The 1,029-nt window shown below is 38.0% G+C and overlaps 1 protein-coding gene across 2 annotated transcripts in view; it reads right to left on the reverse strand.

Annotated features, from left to right (window-relative positions):
- CDC14A (cell division cycle 14A) overlaps positions 1-1,029 on the reverse strand; it is a 208,905-nt gene that overhangs the window by 204,624 nt on the left and 3,252 nt on the right. The window lies entirely within an intron of this gene.

Consider the following 1,029-nt stretch of genomic DNA (forward strand, 5'->3'; position numbering starts at 1 on the left):
GAGAGAGAGAGAGAGAGAGAGAGAGAGAGAGAGAAAGAAAGGTAGGACTTGAATGGGCCAGTCCTTTATCATTTACTAAATTGGTGTCCAACTCCAATAGAAATGGGGTTCACTAATCCTTGTAAACAAGGGTTCTTGCAGGCCTAATACTGACTTTGTTTTACTATGTTATGTTATTTTTGTTGCATTTTTATTTATTTTGTTAAATATTTCCCAATTACCTTTGAATCAGATTTAGTCTGGCATCTTTGACACATCTGTTTTGTGCTATACTAAACTGATTCTATCAGGGTATCACAGGGAAAGAGCATTGGACTTGGAGTTAGAAAATATAGGTAAGAATGAATCAAGGCTTTGACATTGACACTGGCAATATGACAGTGAGTCGGTTTCTGGGCCTTCAGTGTCATTATCAATAAAACCAGTCCTGCTTTTTCATGCAGTAAGAAGGAAAGTACTCAATAAAGCACAAAGTACCATATAAATGTTAATCTTTAGTCACAATAACAAAACCAAGAGGCAAAATGAAAGTGTGTATCCTTGATTTCTAAAACAAACTTACAATAGTAATATTTTAAAATCATTATAGCTGTACCTTAATCTTAAATGTAGTAGGGGAACTCCTTATTTAAAGAAACCCTAGAATGAATCCCTTCATAAATCAAAAATAATGATTTTATAATAGGAAAAATCACTCCATTTGCCTCCTTTGAAAGTTTCTATTTTCATATTAGCAAAACACACCTCTTGGGGGCGGCTAGGTCAGGAAGACCTGAATTCAAATCCAGCCTCAGACACAACCCCAATTGCCCTGCTTTCTCCCCTCCAAAAAGAAAAAAAAAACACCTCTTCACTCCCAACCTGCTCCCTTTACACCTGGTTTCCCCAACAGGTAGATCTCAGAGCTTTAGGAAGTCAACCTGCCACTGGCTGCTCATTATATTCTCACTCTCCTGAAGAAACCCCACAAGGGCATGTCACACACACACACACACACACACACACACACACACACACACACACACACAC

Source organism: Petaurus breviceps, unplaced genomic scaffold, assembly GCF_028583685.1.
Source record: "Petaurus breviceps papuanus isolate PSGF00001 unplaced genomic scaffold, PetGlider_PUasm1.0 186, whole genome shotgun sequence".
In the NCBI taxonomy this organism is placed as follows: Eukaryota; Metazoa; Chordata; class Mammalia; order Diprotodontia; family Petauridae; genus Petaurus; species Petaurus breviceps.